A 17,481-nucleotide genomic window follows, 5' to 3' on the forward strand; every position below is an offset into this window, starting at 1 on the left:
TCATGTTGGATGGATGTCATGGTAGAGGAAGAAATGAGGGAAAATGTAGAGATATTCATAAATCTGATGTTCTTTTTTTGGTTCTTTTTTTCTTAAGTGGTTTTGCTGCCTTGCCCAAATGAAACCTTACTTAGAGCCCCCCCACGTTTAAAATAAACAACAGCTGAGTTCTTGTGGTTGCCTAAGGACGTGAGTTGAAGGCTGCTGCTCCCTGTTTTCTCATTCAGCAGATACTTATTAAGCACTTATTTTGCCAGAGCCCCTGCTCGGAGCCCAGGACGCGGCTTGCTGTCAGGTGACTTCCAGCTCAGCACGGTTGGCCTCTCCTCCCCACCTCCCACACCGCAGTGGCCCCTTGGAATGAAGTTTGAAAACCGCAATCTGTGCTCAGCACGGTAAAATGAGGACACCTTGTAAGTCATTATCTGACATTTGCAAGTTAGGATATTCCTAGTGTATTAATAAAAATTCAGAATAGTGCTTTTTATCTTTTGCTCCGTAAACACTTGGAGCCTAGCAGCTGCCATATGCATTTCCCTCTGCCTAGAAAAACTTTTCCCTTTCTTCTCAGCCACTCCTCACCTCTTAGGCTGGGCTTGCAACCTCTTCCCACACCAGGTGGGGGTTGTGTGCTGGCAGTGTTTGGTTTCTCCCATTGGTGAGTTGAAGGCAAGGGCTGTGTCCTCTGCCTCTGTCTGCCAGTAGCCAGCTCCGTGAAGGTGGGGTGCTGGAACCCCCCGGGACCAGTTCTCCAGCACAGTGGTGACACCAGCTGCCTTGGTCGGCCCTTGGAATGTGGCCGCTGTTTATGGTGCGTAGGCATAATGGCCTTCGCTACTGTTGTAGAAGCGTTCGCTACCTGTGTGTGGTGTGGTGTGGTGTGTGGTGTGGTGGAAATATACTGGATTTGGGGTCAAGGGAACCAGACACGAATCCTCTTCTGCTGGGGTGTGTGTGTGTGTGTGTGTGTGTGTGCGCGCGCGCTCTGGGCCTGTATATACTGTGAACGCTGCTGGGTTGTGATGAGTACTGTGCCACCCAGCACCTGCCACATACCCGGAGCATGCAAAAGGTGGCTGTAACCCTACTTAGAACTGGAGAGGCCAAGTGGGACTTGGGTTCCACTGCTGAGGAGGTGGCCGTGCTTCCAGCCGCTAGCTTCCAAGACCGGCGTCTTCAGCCCTGAATACTGCTACCCCTGGAAAAAAAGGTCGTGTCCTGGCCGAAATGATAGCAACAGAAATCCGTCTCTGCAGTGCGACTATAGAGACGGGTGGATATCTTTTGGGCCACAGAGTGGAATCGTAGATTTCGCAGTTCAGCAGGACTGAAGATGTCTGGGGCTCAGTTCAGCGGCAGGTAGAAGGGGGCAGGGTAGCTCTTTCTTGCCAGGGTTGCAAGAGGGCTCCGTGAGGTAAGAGACAGGGCACTAGCACCTGTGTACTACACACACGCAGGCCAGCCGGGGCTGCCCCGCGTTGGCCGGGTTCCGTTGTGGCTGCTGCCTCGGCTTTGGGCTCTTCCTCAGGCCTGCTTTGTGCCTGTTCTAGAAGCATGCGGTAGCACGCACCTGGCAGGAGGCTGCTGTTGGTGTTAGCAGACGCTGGCTTAGTCCCGGATGTGTGTTGCGTGGAGCTGCTCGTGAGGGGAGACACAGGGCACAGCTTTAGGGCTGATGTGTTTGTGCTTGGCAGGCGTCCAGGCTGAGGATCCCAGGGGCCGCATCCGTCCCGGGAGTGGGAGCCTGCAGACTCCTCCTCACCGCTGGGTGCGCGCCTGAACTTGCACCATGATGAGTTCGGCAAAGCTGCCAAATCTCTTTGCTTCCTCATCTGTAAAATGGGCTTAATAACACCTGGGGAAGGAAGCGCTCACAGGTGTTGTGTGGATTCAGAAGTTCACCCTGGGAAAGAGCTTTGAAGATGTGACAGTGTCTCTCCCGGCTTGGAAGTGTTGCAGACACTGGATCAGAGGCGCTGACATCTGACCTGGCTGGCTCGCTCACCTGCAGCCCCAGGGGAGGCAGCCGCCTCAGCTTCCGGGGCTGGCTCCTGGGCCTGGGGTGGCTCCTTTCTCAATCCTGAACAACTTTTAGTTTTCTCCGAGGAAATTATGAGTTTGTGACTTAACCTAGACACTGTGATTTTACTGGGTTTCTGGTTTACTTTTTCCTCTTTTCTGAAAGGAGAGAGAGAGAGAGAGAGTGTGTGTGTGTGTGTGTGTGTGTGAGAACCGGCCCTAATTTGTAAGTGACTCCTACTCCAAGAGGCATGAAAGCATTTCCAACAGTTGCACGGCCCAGGGAGAGGGCAGTCGCCTGCTCTTCCTGCTAATGGTTTTGTTTGGCCAGTAGATCCGTCCCAGAGGCGTGGGAGCTCAACAGCAATATCAATTAGTGACTTCCATGTTTAATTGGAAGGACTTGTTGCAACTTGGATGATGGTTCTTCTTGGCTTTCTTTTCCATTATTTTTCCATGCTTCGCATTCATGTGAAACAGGTCGTGAGCCTTGCTCACGTGGAAACCTGTTGGCAACTGTGGGGTCTCCTGACCTCTCCCGCAGGGTGAGAAGGGCAGTGAATGGGTTGGTGGGGGAGGGACCCCAACCTGTGCTCTACCCAAAGCATGGCTGCCCCTCCCTGCCATCCCTGCCATCCCTGCCAGCAGAGCCACATCCGGCAAGCGCTTGTTGAAATGCAGACGCCGGGGCCCTCACCAGAGCCACTGAATCAGGTCCGTCTGGCCTGCAGCCACCAGGTGATTCTCATACGTGAAGGTTTGAGGAGAACGAGAACATTTTAGATGGGCTGTGTTTTGCTAGAAGCAAAAAGGGAGGTGGGGTAGAGTGGCCGCTGGTCGAGAAGTTCAGCTTTAGGCCAATGCTACTCCGTGCTTCTCTGTGCCAGGGCCCTTACATCTTCCCCTCCCCCCAACACCTCGACTGCTCTGATTTCCTTTTTGCGTCGTCTTTGACTTGTGTTAGAAAGCTGTGGAGCGTGACCGAAATGAGCAGGTTTCCTGTGCCCACATGGCGCCCGGAGATGTGCAAACGTGTGAGCGCAGAAGTCGCTCGGGGTCCAGGTCATGGCTCAGAGGCCGCAGGCTGCCTTCCAAAGTGGGCCTGAGTTACTTGCACATTGCAAAAGGGAGCATTGCATGTGGTGATGAAATAGGAAACCAGGGCGCCCCAGTGAAGACTCTTCTCCGTCTCCGGGGCTTCTGGCAGGATGAGCCGGGCCCTGGCTCTGTTTCAGAGAAGCAGCACAGGTGGTGATGGTTTGAAGACTAAGTCTGTCGTTCTGAGAGTGGGCTCTGGGCAGTGGCTAGGTGACATCATACCACTCGGATGCAGGATGAGTGGAGCTCGCCTCTCTAAGGGCAGGAGGTCCTGAGACCAGCAGCCTCTATTTCTAGTGTGAACCCTTCATTCTGCAGGTGTCTCTGTCCTGAGTTGGCTGGCGACCGCCGTTTGCATATTGCGGTTCTCTTAAAATAGGACAGACTGCAGTTTATTGTCCTGCCTTGGAGAGATGGCCCTCTCACTACTTATGCTTCTTTGAAAAACTGTCAGATTGTATCAATTCCAGAGTCGTTGGGAAACACATGCAATTTTGGTTGCCTTATTGAATAAAAAGATAACTACATTGCCCTAGCCCAGAAAAAATATTGAAACTATGTGGAGCTTTGTTCTGTTTCCTGAAATTATGAGCAGGACGTAAATTTACCTGAGGGTAGAGGATGGTCTCGCCTAGCTAAATTCACCTTGAATTTGTTTAAAAAAATTTTTTTTTATCCTGATGTCAGAATTCAGGGAGGAGATTCTTTCTGCTGCTGCTCCATTCTCCCTTTGCTTGTTCTCAGTGGGTTTTTCCCAAAGGTTGCATTGCTCAGGTCTCTGCTAATGTTGAGAGTGACGGTGACAAGTTTTCCTCTGGTGTATCTGACCTTTGCACACCGGTAGCATCCTTTGAGACATAGGTGTCCCCAGTCTCCTCTGGAGGAGGCTTCGTGGGAAAGTAACGTCGTTGTACTCCAGGGGGAATAAAGGAACTCAAAGACCTGTGAGTTCACCTGCTGATGCTGGTCAGGATGGCAGGTGGAGGCTCAGGGGTCTGGGGGCAGCTGCTTTATTCCCGGTAGCTCTTGCTCATTTTCCTTTTCAACCCACCACCATCCTGGGTGCATTCTGGTTCTGCCCACTACATATATGAAAAATACCTGTGCATGTGCATGCGTGTGTGTACTTATGTTTTGACAGTGTTTACACGTATGCATATGTATATATATTTATCATTTTAAGGAGTTCTATGGTAGACGTGATTCAGCCACTCCCAAAGAGGAGCGCTGTGCAGCTCAGAGCGGTGACATGGCCCCTGCAGCCTCCTGGAGGAATTAGCGCCAGGATTTGCTCTGACAGTAGCTTCATCGTCTTCCACATCACCTCTTTAAACACCTAAACAATTGCTTGTCAGACTCCACACCTTCATTTTTGCCACATCTTGATAAAAGATTTGGGATGCTTAATGTTTGTTCTTTGAATTTCTTTTTAAGTTTCTGTTTATTTTTATTTAGCAGCATTCTTCATAAAAGGAAACTTTAAAATTTTGGCCATTAAATAGTATACTAGTATCAATGGAAAGAACACTGTAAAAATAAATGCCTAGTTATTGACAGTGTGTGTGTGTGTGCATGTGTGTGTATGTGTGTATGTGTGTTCGTGTTCTCATCCATTTGCCAGCTAAAGCCATCACACACACCATCCAGGGTATTTGCAGCGCACTTTGGTAAATGCTGACTTAGACCAAAAACCTCTGAGTCAGTTTGCAAATGATGTGGCAAATTAAGAGACCGGTCTCTAAAGGTCATTGCCCTTATCTCACTGCTGGTTGAGACTAAAAATGTTCTTGGAGAACCAGTTTCTGTCCTACCTGTCAAGGGCAGGTGTTAGATCACCTTAAGGAAGACCAGCCTGGTTTTACAGGGCCTGCAACCTCCGTGAGCATCTCTGGGTTATTTTCTTTACGCTTCTGTCTCCGAGGCCAGAAGCTGTAGCGCTGATGCTGGTTCCCTTTCACTGTCCTTTCCCTTTGAATGGATTTTTACATTCTTAAGCCACATAATGTTTTGGAAAATATATAAGTTATTGAGTAGATGCTTTATTTAAATTTTATTTTTTATTCATGCAAGAGGGAGGGAGGGAAGGAGGGCAGAGAGAGAGAGAGAGAGAGAGAGAGAGAGATAACTTTCATCCATTTTATTCACCCCCCTCCATGCCCACAACACTGGGGCTGTGCCAGGCTGATGCCAGGAGCCTGGGATTCTTTCTGTGTATCCCACATGGGTTTCAGAGACCTGAGTACTTGGATAGCATCTGTTGCCCCTCAGGATGCACATTAGCAGGAAGTTGGGGTCTGAAGCTGAGCCAGGACTTGAACAAGGTGCTCCAGGATAGGCTGCAGGTATCTTCATCACTGCACCCGGGTAGATGTTTTCTTAACTCTTCACAATGAGCTGACACTTACTACCAGCGAACCTCTTGCTTCAGAGTTTATATATCCTACATTGGGGTTTTTAGTAGTGAACAGTAGTGTTTGGATCTGAGGTGGCCATAAGAAAATACGCTAATGTCTTCCTCTCTTAGCTCTTTTGACCGGATGATAAAATCCACTACTAAACAATAATGGAAAAAGAACCAGCCTTGAATTAGTATATTCTAGAAAGTTCAAAAAGAAAACCGGTTGACATTTTTTCTTTTTTCTTTTTTCTTTTTTCTTTTTTTTTTTTTTTTGACAGGCAGAGTGGACAGTGAGAGAGAGAGTCAGAGAGAGAAAGGTCTTCCTTTTTGCCGCTGGTTCACCCTCCAATGGCCGCCGCTGCAGCCGGCGCACCGCGCTGATCCTGGCAGGAGCCAGGAGCCAGGTGCTTTTCCTGGTCTCCCATGGGGTGCAGGGCCCAAGCACCTGGGCCATCCTCCACTGCACTCCCTGGCTATAGCAGAGAGCTGGCCTGGAAGAGGGGCAACCGGGACAGAATCCGGCGCCCCAACCGGGACTAGAACCCGGTTTGCCGGCGCCGCAAGGTGGAGGATTAGCCTATTGAGCCACGGCGCCGGCTCGACATTTTTTCTTTGCCCTTGCTTTCTGACCCCAGCTCTCATAAATGAAGGTATATTTATGTTATAAAGCCCATGAGGAAGAATTCCAGAAAATTCTGCCGGACCTCTTGTCCTGTTTTCCTGTGCAGGAGAGTGTACAAATGGCCTTTCTGTGGCTGCACTGACACACCCTCACAAAGCTGCTGTGGGCACCCGCACGCACGCCTTGCTGAGTGGAACCTTGTGCCAGCTCAGAGGGTTTGATTATTTTTGCTAATAGAGACAGATTTTGTCATTGGAGATACCCAAGTCATTGGAGATGTCCAAGTGTGATACTGCCCACATTCTTCTCGTGTCTGTGGTCATAGAAATCTCTCTGGCTGCAGGTGCAATTCAGTAGAAATGCATCCGCACATACATGCATGCATGCCCGTACACACACACACACACACACACACACACCACCAGCACACAGAATTTGACTGTGGAATTGGCAAGGAATGAGTGAGCCAAATTTGGCCTGTAGAAATTAACACTGGCAACTTCGTGAGTAAAAATTACATGAAAAGCGCTCATGAGGGAAGGAAGAAGGGGGAAAAAAATGAGGATAACAGTGCAACAGACCACATTTCCTATCCACAGTCTGCCTTCTCGGGGCTGTTTGTCTAAACAGCATTGCCAGTTTTTCTAAACAGTACTGCTGGTGTCCTCAATCTGCAAGAGGAAGAGAATCGGCTCTGCCGACCAAATGCTCACTGGGTTGAGAGTTCCTTTATTTGGCCAAATTAAACCCAACAGCCTCAGCTCTGTCCAAACTTGCGCTAGTCCAGGGCCAGCCGAGATGCCCGGCCCCATTTGTAGATCTGCAGAGAGAAATGAAATGATGCCTTAACCATTTCCTGTCCTTTGAAGGAAAAGAATTGAGCTCCATAAGAAATGCAGTCAATTTTTTGTCTCCTGAAAGCTGGGAACGTAATACTTCAAGATTGTCTCAGATGTGAAAAAAAAAAAAAAAAATCACAGGAGCTCCATGTGGTCTTTAGAAAGCTCCGTAGTGGTATTAAAATCTTGTGTGGATGGTCTATTATTTCTCTCTGCCATCCTTAGCATCTGTTGAAGAAGATAGTCCAGAAGCACTGTGCTCATTTTTAGGAGGACAACTTGGAATGGTTTCCGGTTTGGGTTTTGGTGCCGGGTCTTACACGTCTTAGCCCACAAGCTCAAATACAGAGATAATTGGGAGTCTGAAATCAATAACGGTGGCACAGTGCCAACAAGAAACAGATGCCGGAATAAACCATCTGTAAATTCCATGGTGGGTGAGGTTGGGGCTCCCACTGTTGATTTGCATCCTGTGGACCACAGAGCTGAGCCCCAAGGCTGCTGCAGTCTGTGCCACTTGACTCGCGAGCACGCTCTCCCCCGCCTCGGCTCCACCTGTTGTCTGACGTGGGTTTGCAGAGCTGCTCCAAGCAGTCTGCCAGGGCCTCCTTTCATTTTATGCATGTACCAGGGATCCAGTGAATACGGTTGGACTGACTGATCTTACTCATATCTGCTCTCCATTCATCAGCCTGAGTGATGTTTTCAACATGCAAATGAGATCGTGTCCTACTTATTTGTTCACAGGTGCAAGTCCCTTCGCTGGCCTCCCACTACCCTTATGATAGCGAGAGTTCTGTGACGGGATTGGCACATCCTTCATGGTGGGAATTCTATCTCTTCTTCTTTGCCACCCTCTCCTTCTATGCCACCCATATCTCTGCTGTAGCCATCCCGTTATATCTTACTCTGCTTTCTGGTGGTGCCACGGGGTCTTGGCACATGCCGTTCCTTCTGCCTTTCCTGTCCTTCAGTTTGTAACTCAACCATTCCATCCTTAGGGAAGTCTTCCCTGGCCTGCCTGCCTGTGTCAGCATCCCTCTTACATTTTCCTCCTGGTGCCTTTGAATTCACTTTTGTGGCATCCTTGTTTTACTGGTATCTTTGTTTCTATTTTAATTGATGCCTGTCTGCTCCCAGGCTCTGAAAGGCAAGAATGTAACTCTCTCAGTGCAGGTGTTTTCTGGTTTCCAAGCACAAAGTAGACACTTTGTAAATACTTCTTCAGCAAGTAGCCATGGTAGTTGCTCTCTAGCTCCTGTGATGAAAGATGCTGAAGTCTTCCCTTTCTATTATTGAGAGCCTTTGAAGTCCTATTTTAAAACCAAAGCAAATGGTTTAGTTACCAACCAAGTGGTTACTCTTTAAGTGGTTTGCTTTATCAGTTTTTTAAAGTCCTCTTTATGCTACAGTACTGAGGCTCTCTTTGAGGGGATGATGATGTGTTTTGTGGTGTTAAGGGCAGTTTGTGGTCATGTCTGTTTTATAGCCAAAGACCCAAACACCAGATCCTAAAGGCTGTAATAGGAAAAAAAAAAAAAACTCAGTTTTTCAGTTCTGTTCTGCTTATACATAGACTTCCTAATAATATGTCTGTCAGTCCGTCTGTCTGTGTTTCTCTGTTCTGTTTGCATGTGTTACAGGGCCATTCCTGCCCCTATGATTGTGTAAGAGGTACTTAAATCTCTCAGCTTCAGTGTCCTCTGTGAAACAAGAGAGCTGGATTTCTTGGTATCTAAGTTCATTCTGGGTCTGACATTCTAGTTTTATTCGTATAAATATTGGCTCTCACATCAAAGACCTGAGTTCAAAAACATGTTTATATGTCTGCATCTTATAAAGCTTACATGGCTTTATGGGTACTTGAAACATCTTTTGTTATCAATAGGAGTGAAAGTTCTAATTTATAAATTATTTTGTATTGAAAGATATTGAGCATGCTTTATTCTTTCAGATCACTGAGATCATAATTTCCCAGTTTTTCCCCCCACCATGGAACTTTAAAGAGATAATCAATCTGTGAAAAAAATCAAAGATTCTCTGGGCAAACCTGTTTGGGCTGTTTTTTTTTAATTATTATTGAGACCATCTCACAGCCTCTGATACAGACATGTGGCTTGTGAATTTCCAAGAGGTGGTCTATGGTACATGTATTTAGGCCAATATTGACCCCTTTGGACCCATGTGGGGGGGTAGGAGGGACAGCTCTGAAAGAGGTAACTTCTAAGGTACCTGCATTTCTCATGGAGTGTGATTATAATCTACTTTGAGTGTACCTTTTGATTGATACTTTAAACAAACAACAGTAACAAACTGCCTGGAAAACATAGTGTTTCGAGTGAGAACATGGCTGTGGATTATTAAAGGGAAGTCAGGCGCAAGATTTGAAAACCAACCTTTGGAGCTATGAGATTCCACTGATGTATTTAAATGCTATTTTAAAATGTTGGGGCCTGACCAAAGTTAGCATTTTTATTTAGCTTGCTCTGTACCCCCGACATTATCAGTGCACCCAGTCTTTCTAGGCAAAGCTTGAAACAGGTGCCTAAGAGTCTCTGGGCTGCAGGTCCTCTAGCTTGCTCTGTCAGCTTCCTGCCCTCCAACAAGGGCTGGGGCTTGTCCACAGGGTTCTGAGGACTGCTGTCAGAGTATTCCTGGCAACAGAGGCAGTTTCTCCCATTGATTCCCCATTTTTTACTCTAAATCGTACCCAGCTAGTCCTCAATTGGGCAGACAAGTGTGCTGATGGGAAGAGAGAAGACTAGGGACCACGTCAACGAAGTGTGGGCTGCGGAAAGTGCTCCCCACCTGGGCAGCCCATCCATGGCTAGGGTTTCCTTGCATTCCCACGCCGGAGGCTGGGGCCCAGGTGGACGCTGACCAAGTGCATTGTGATGAGAAGGCGCTGAGCTGGGTGTGGAGGCAAAGGACTGTGGCCCTGTCGAACTTGTGCATTGGAAACCTGACGTGGTGGATTGTTTATGACAGCTGGCCAAAATAGAGCGTCTGGAAACAGGAAACCCCCGGCACGTTTGGCCGACAGTCTCCGGGAGGCGATTGGAAATTGTTTTCCAACTCCATCTGAAAAGTAGTTAATCTGACGCTAAATGACTTGGATGGCTGCAGGACAGGCCGCCAGCCATCCCATAGGTGCCTTTAACCTGCAGCTGAGTTCGCACAGCCTAGGCCAGGGGTGGCCCAGGGGTCTTCGGGAAGTTCACGGAAAAACAATGCATGGGTTTCAAAATGTTTGGCACCAAAATAAACTTGTCCTTTAATTTCATTTTTGCACACTTTTAAAAAGTCCCATCGTTTCGATGGCTATGGCTATTTCCTTTTGTGTCCTGTACCCACCCCCACCCCCAGCCCCGACCTGGCGTCACTCCTGGTACCCTTGTCTGCTTCCCTTAATTCCATTTCTGTTGATTTCACAAGGAATAGATGCCGATTGCCCAAAAAGATGACAGAGAGAAGAAATATACATATATGTATCATATGTATATTGAATGAGGAAAAAAGATGTAAAAGTGGTTTCTAGTAACATTTTGTGGTATTTCCTTCCATTGTTTGGTCTAGGCATGTGAGCGTACCCACCCATCTATATTTTTATAAGTGAGGTCATACTGTACATGCTGTTTGGTAGCTGGTCTTTTTCCTTTACAATATACTGTGGAACTTCCTCTGATATTTGTCAAAAACCAAAATAGATGCAGAGAGGTAAGGCACGGGAATCAATGTTGAATGGTAACAACTCTTGAGAGTTTGCCGCGTGAACATTCCCCCTGTAGTCTTTTCAGTTTGTCTCATCGTCTTGATATTTTTGTTGTAAAGTGTTGTGGGGGGGACCCATAGGAGGACCCAAAGATGGAAATCAAACAAGCAGTGAAAGTCCAATGTGTGTGTGTGTGTGTGTGTGTGTGGGCGCGGTGCCTGGGAGTTTGTATCTATGTGTGCCTGCACACATACTTACAACATCTTGCTATATTGTTTCCTTTAAAACATTGATATTTGAAAAGCAGAGTGACAAAGAAAGAGATCTCCCGTCGTCTGGTTCACTCCCCAGAAGGCCACAGTGGCCAGGTCTGGGCCAGGCTGAAACCAGGAACCTGGAACTCCGTCTGGGTCTCCCATATGGGTGGCAGGGACCCAAACACTTGAGCCATATTCTGTTGCTTTCCTAGGTGCATGAGCAGGAAGATGGATCAGAATTGGGAGAGCCAGGGCTTGAACTGGTGCTCATGTGGGATGCTGGCATTGCAGGTGGAGGTGTAACCCACTGCACCACAATACAGGGCCTTATCTTGCTGTATGGTTGTATATGTACATACACTAACAGCAGCACAGCATGTGTCATATGGGTGTACTGTCAGATCATTGTTGGTTGAGTATTGTTTGTATGTGTCGAAGTAGCTAATTGGTTGGTTTGTTTGATTGACTCTTCCCTCTGTCTCCACGTGTTTTCAAAGAAATGGAGTCCTGTGTATGAATTTGGACAGTTGTTCCTATACATCACAAGACAAAGCACCTACTGAAAATCCTACCTTCATTTCCTACCCTTACTAAGTGTGTGCACAGGTGGCGCATTATCCTATATGAAGCAGGTTATCCTATATGAAGCAGGACAATATTCTTAATTAGATCAACATAATCAACCTCAAATATGTTTATTTTACCTTGTCCTTTTTTTTTTTAAATTTATGCAGACTTTTGAGTTGTGGTGGTGCCTGGGCACCCAGTGGGCAGGGACGCAGAAATGGGGGTTGGTCCCATGGAGTTCACTGGAGGTAAAGGATGGGCCCCATCTTGCTTGGGGTATGAAGGACCATTCTTTTTCCTGGTGCCTTTTGTTTCTGCTTGTGCAAAGAGAGCATGCAGTTGCATCATTTTGAAGTTTTCAGCATGCTGTAGCCCTCTTGGTCAACATTCACTTCAAAGGGTAGCTGGGCTTGCTTGTGCCCTGTTTGTGGTTGTCTTTGGCTTTATGTTCCAGTCCTTGGTCCAGCCCACCTTGGCCAGAATACTGTGTTGTTTTTACCTCCTTAACAGACTCATAGCATCAAGATCAAGGCAGAAAAGGCCTGGGGGCCCACTTTGATCAGGAAGTGCCCCTGAATACAAAAGGCTCTTCAGTCCCATAAACCTGTCTTAGCCCCACCCTAGGGCAGAAGGCGGTTTGAGAGAGAGTTCTCTGGAGCCCTGGTGGCATTCCCAGCAAGGCTGCTGAGACACGAGGGACAGTGAATGACTTGCTGCAGGTGCAAGGCCAGGTCTAGGTGCTCCAGGTCCCCTGCTTTGTGCAGCCTACCCCTTGGGAATGAAGATCCCATGGAGTTTGAATAGACTGCCAGACAGAAGAAGCAATGATTTGTCCAGAAGACAGGTCGTTACAAAGACTGTAGGAGGGAGACAAGTGCCACAGAGCAAGGCAGTAACTGCTCTACTTGGCAATAGTGAGAAAATTAGCCCGTAATTTTCTGCAACTTTGGGGCATTTACATACAAGGGCACTTCAGAAAGTTCATGGAAAAATGGAATTAAAAGAGAAGTTTATTTTCATGCAGAAAAGCCCACTTTGAAATCCATCTGCAGCTTCTTCATAGTGCCCATTTTCCATGCAGACCCTGTGTATCAGTCACAGTGTTGGGCATTTCAGTGTTTGTTTTCTCACTTACTCTGTCTGTAAATTGGTGGGATGGAAAGCGCTATTTCCTGCTGCCAGAACCTCAGGTTTTTGACGAAGAAATTAAGGCTGTTAGAGATTCAGTAACTTTGCTAGGATCACAGCTCAAAGTGACAGAGGCAGAATGGGCACTGAGGGTCCCCTCATTCAAAAGTTGGTTCTCTCTGCCACACAGGAGGAGGACTTCATTGCTGCTGCTTCTGGGGGGCCAGTCCCTGTCACAGGCTCTGCCTGCCGCCTGACAGCGTCTCGTGGGCCTGAGAAAACAGGGCAGAGATCAGGCCTCTGCTGCAAATCCTCAACAGCTTGGTCTCTTCTGGAGGGGGAGATGGAACAAAAGCATGAAAAAGAAACGGTGGAGCAAGGGGCTACAAATTTGCAGATGTCTCATGTACAAAGTATAATCATGGATGCTTTGTGTGTATCTTGTTGAACCCCTCAAAGTGGGTTAATTGTCTTGTCTTTGAACACGGTCTACTGCAAGCGCTGATCAGCTGCGTCCTTGCAATAAGTGGCTGGCCTGTTTGTGTGCCGCGTGCGTGTGAAGCCGCACGTGATGAGGCATTCGGCGCTGAGTGGTAGGTGAGAAAATAGACAAACACCAGCCTTTCTTAAGAAAAGCCCTATAAAAATGTTTATTCTGGGGAAGAAGACATTTGTTGCTTTCTTCACGCAAAGGACAAAAATGGGACGGTTCTTTCCACTTTGACAAGTGAAAGGGTCACTGCACAAAGCGTGTTCCAGTTGCATTGCTGATGCTCCCACCGGAGATCCTACCTCAGCGCGGCGTCAGACACACAGAGATCTCCGAGGACCGTCGTGGCTATGTGTGTCAGCAGTGACGTTTGGTTCATAATTTCTTTGGGAGGACACACAAGACAGTGGGTAGATGGGGGCAGGCCATTTTAAGAACCTATGGCTGCCTCTTTGGCTACGCAGGCACAAGGATGCACCACTTGGCAAGGAAAGTGAATACAATTGCATCAGAAAGTGCCTGTTCCAGCCAGAGCGTCTCTGGGCTTCCCATCTAGCTGGTCCCACCATGCCTGGGAAGCAGCATGAGATGGTCCAAGTACTCGAGCCCCTGCCACCCATGCGGGAGACCTGGCTACTCGAGTCCATTGGGGAGTGACTCAGTAGACAGAAGATTGCCCTTTGCCTCTTTTCATTCTGCCTTTCAAATACATAAATCTTAGAGAAATGAAGATAAGCTGCAACTTGAAGTACACCATAATTTCTTGGAGTTGAACAAAATCGAAATTTAAAGAATAACCCACTGGCAATTTACAAATATTGTAAATGGCTGAGATATTGAAACAAACTTTCTCATTTAAAAAAATGTGCACAATTGATTCAGAGAAAATATCTAAAGATCAACAGTGACTTAAAATCCTCTTTCAGGCTCTTAGCTGTTTGCTTTTCTGTAATGGGAAATAACTTGCAAGCCCAATAGTGAGCATCATGTTGTGCCAGGCACTGCGCTTATTTTAAGGGCCTCTGTGTGCCCTCCCCATGACTCGGAGGAGTAAGTTGTGTTGTGGGCTGGGTTTTAAAGGCAAGGGCACTGGGCTGAGAGATGAAGTAACCTGCCAGGCCACGTGGCTTTTCAGGAGAGGAAGTGAGACTCAACCAGGTGGTCTGACCCCAGAGTTAATATATAACTACTGGGCCATATTGCTTTTCCTTCAAAAGCTTTTGTTTGAACTTCTCATTGTTAGCCTCAAAATAGCCTGAGGTCTCTTGATTTTCATGCATGGTTCTTTGATAATAGGCATCTTTGAACTTTTTGGCAACCCCTCATATGCGTGGATTTCAAAATTCTTTGCACCAAAGTAAACTTACTTTATCTTGGTAGTTTAGACTAAGACTTCTGTCTTCATTGAAAAGATTTGGTGAGGCTCAGTGTAGTTGTACAGCAATGAGCAGATTAACTTCTTCTGGCCTGCTGCTTGCCGAGGAGGACCCAAAGCTGTGATAGGAAAGCACTCACTGCTCACTCACCAAGTATCTCAGTGCTGGTTACTTCCCAGACACCATTTCTTACATTGGGCACCCAGCAGGGGGACACAGTCACTTCCCGATCTTACGGTGCTCACCTCCTAGAAGGAGCTAGGAAATCAGCATACATATGATGTGTCTCAGGATGGCAAATGGTATGGAGAAAAGAGATCAGAGTGCAAGTGAGAAGTGGGCTGCCTCTAACTAGAAAGGCTAAGGAAGAAGAGGAGAGTATGTCCCCAGGGGCCATGTGGGTTCCTGAGACAAAGAGCGAGTTCTGGGAGGGGAGGGGCACAGCAGGTGCAGAGGCCCTGCCTTGAGAGTCTGCAGGTCGCCTAGAGGCCCCACTGCCCATATTACTGTGCAGTAGCAGGTCCCCTCCGGATTGGCCCATCACAGGTTTCTCTGGGGAATGTCACTGTTCACCTGTATTAGGGATGAGTGCCAGATAACCCAGTGATGGCATTTCTGGCTCAAAAGATGTAGTAAACACAGTGCCTCTCCCCTTACCCACCCACCCACCCAGTTGTTCTGCAATTCTGCCTCTAAGTTAAATATTTTTCTAGCCAACTTGGTGATTTATTTTTAATGGACCACACAGTCTCAGTCCTGGGAATGGGTGGGGGGACCACAGTCTAAGCCCAGGGAATGGGTAGGGTAGGCTGAGACTCTGACTCTCTGCACCTGCACCCAGCCCCCTTCCGCCCACCTCTAGTTACCCATCTACAGCAATGGGAAGAATTGCCTTTAGGATCTGAAGATGAGTGACTCTGGTCTCATGCCACCCCAAAACATCCTTGAACTGCTTTACTATCTCATCTAAAAGCTCCCACTTTGGTCAATAAAGTGGTATCAGATGCTTTTTTTTATTTAAAGATTTATTCATTTATTTGAAAGGCTGGGTTACAGAGAGTCATAGGCAGAAAGAGGGAGGGAGGGAGAGAGGGAGAGATAAATCTTGCATCTGCTGGTTCACTCCCCAGATGGTTGCAATGGCTGGAGCTGGGCCAATCTGAAGCCAGGAACCAGGCCCGCATGGGAAACCCAGATGCTCTGTTCTTAAAATTTGCTTTGCAGCACCCTGGCAAATTGTTGGTACTGACCCATGGGGAGCTCTATTTTCTTGTGAAAAATTGTCTGCAGTGCATGATTTCCCGCTGGACAGCCACAGCACAAGGTGTATTTAAGAAGCCTCTGACCTTGTGCTCGTGGTGACGGCCCTGTGCAAGCCTGATTAGCTGGTTTTCAACCTGTTCGCTCTTAATGACTTTAAATGCACCCCTTCGAGCTAAGGGGAGCATGAAGGCATCGGCACACACTCACACGCTCCATTTCTGATACCCCTGAATGCGCAATAAACAATTAGACCGGTTCGAGTTTGAATTGTCTCTGAACTAGTTCCTTTATGCTTGGCAGCGCCATGCGCACATTTCCGCCTGTGGTGGATTAAACGTCTTCAAGTTGCAAACACTCCTTGAAGAAAGGTTTCGATGACAGGGACGCTGTCAGCCCCTTCACTGCTGGGAACTTGCAGAGTACCTGGCACCACAGTGGCTGCCTGACCGCTCTCTTCTGAGTGGGAGGAGGAGGCCAGGGACTGGCAGGAGCATCTCAAAGGAGGTCCTACCCACTGGGCCCCACCAAGAGTGAGTGGCATGTCCACGGCTGTCCGGGCAGCCGGCACAGGGCTCCTGAGTGACAGTCCTTGTGGGAACACCCGGATAGTTGCAAGCTTGTCCATCGGGATTAACAGGACCCAAGTGCACTAAGCTAATAGGAAATGGAGAATTTTTTTTTTTGGATCCCTATTTTTGTGCTGTTTATCATCTGCCAACAGGAATATTTCATGGCATCGGAGATATGGCCAGAAAGCAAAAAGATGTACACACACACACACACACACATGCACCTCCTGTATCTCACAACCCTGATACCGCATATGGCCTTTCCGAAGGGAGTATTGTGTGTTGTTTAGTCTTGGAACTTCTTTTAAAGATAGGGTGTCATTTACAATCCTCAGGCCATATGTTTACTCAGACTTAAGAAACATGGGCTAATCTTTTTCTATTTTGAGGAGTAATAAATTGAAAAGATAATTACATAATATGGTGCATAATGTAACTCTGGCTTGAGCCATATGTGTTTAATTTTAGAGAAACATGCGTGATGACAGGTTATGAAAGGATGAAACTATTTTAGTCTTTTTGAGGATTAGAAGCTTGATTTTTTTTTTTAAATAAGTGCCCCCTCCCAAAGAACAACCCAGTGCACGAACCCAGTGAAGCACAGCCTGCTGAAAGCAGTTTGCTTGTGCAGTGGCCACTGGCAATGACAGTGGAAGCTAAGGACATGCTCCTTCCAAGCCCTTGTGGAATTAGAGGCAGGCTTCTGTGTGCTAGGGAAGTGGGGTGCCTTGTCGCTCCCCATGTGAGAGCAGAGCGAGTCCTCTCACGTGACAATCCAATTAGAAGCAACACTGGCTGTGTCTTCCCTTATTGAACATGATAGCATTTCCAGTGTGAAATGTTGTGCAGGGACAAGGGCAAGTTTGTTTCCCTCCCTCCCTCAATCTCTCCTTCCTTCCTCCCTCCCTGCCTGTCTCCCTCTCTCCCTCCCTGCCTCCCTTCCTTCCTTCCTTCCTTCCCGAACACCTATGGGGCACCTTCCGGGTTTCAAGCACTGCACTTGGTACCTAAATACAGGGTGGAATGGAATACTCCCTGTAAGACTTTGAAGCAAGCAGGAGGCTTGTACGCGGAGACGCACACTTTCAGGTCACCCCCGGAACGTGTCACCTCAGCCTTGATCCGGAGCTGAAGGCCGGATAG

The 17,481-nt window shown here is 47.7% G+C and overlaps 1 protein-coding gene across 3 annotated transcripts in view; it reads left to right on the plus strand.

Annotated features, from left to right (window-relative positions):
- Positions 1-258: 258 nt before the first annotated feature.
- FOXP1 (forkhead box P1) overlaps positions 259-17,481 on the plus strand; it is a 465,689-nt gene continuing 448,466 nt past the window's right edge. For 2 of the 3 annotated variants that reach the window (XM_070050577.2, XM_051852212.3), the window contains exon 1: positions 259-413. The gene's annotated coding sequence lies outside the window, so the exon portion shown is untranslated. Of the gene's footprint in view, positions 414-564; positions 812-17,481 lie in introns of those variants that run through there. The other variant, XM_089305428.1, reaches the window with a different exon arrangement.

Source organism: Oryctolagus cuniculus, chromosome 10 (assembly GCF_051225735.1).
Source record: "Oryctolagus cuniculus isolate XC-2025 breed Fujian yellow rabbit chromosome 10, ASM5122573v1, whole genome shotgun sequence".
In the NCBI taxonomy this organism is placed as follows: domain Eukaryota; kingdom Metazoa; phylum Chordata; class Mammalia; order Lagomorpha; family Leporidae; genus Oryctolagus; species Oryctolagus cuniculus.